Source organism: Bison bison, unplaced genomic scaffold (genome assembly GCF_000754665.1).
Source record: "Bison bison bison isolate TAMUID 2011002044 unplaced genomic scaffold, Bison_UMD1.0 scf7180017864135, whole genome shotgun sequence".
Lineage (NCBI taxonomy): Eukaryota > Metazoa > Chordata > Mammalia > Artiodactyla > Bovidae > Bison > Bison bison.
The window spans coordinates 6,123,057-6,123,543 of record NW_011494707.1 but is presented as its reverse complement, the minus strand read 5'-3'; positions in this window follow the sequence as shown (position 1 = coordinate 6,123,543).

The window sequence follows — 487 nt, the reverse complement described above, 5'->3', positions numbered from 1 at the left end:
CTAAAACCAGCTTGAACATCTGGAAGTTCATGACTCACGTATTGCTGAAGCCTGGCTTGGAGAATTTTGAGCATTACTTTACTAGCGTGTGAGATGAGAGCAACTGTGCAGTAGTTTGAGCATTCTTTGGCATTGCCTTTCTTTGGGATTGGAATGAAAACTGACCTTTTCCAGTCCTGTGGCCACTGCTGAGTTTTCCAAATTTGCTGGCATATTGAGTGCAGCACTTTCACAGCATCATCTTTCAGGATTTGAAATAGCTCAACTGGAATTCCATCACCTCCACTAGCTTTGTTCCTAGTGATGCTTTCTAAGGCCCACTTGACTTCACATTCCAGGATATCTGGCTCTAGGTCAGTGATCACACCATCGTGATTATCTTGGTCATGAAGATATTTCAAATTTGGAAAACTCAGCAGTGGCCACAGGACTGGAAAAGGTCAGTTTTCATTCCAATCCCAAAGAAAGGCAATGCCAAAGAATGCTC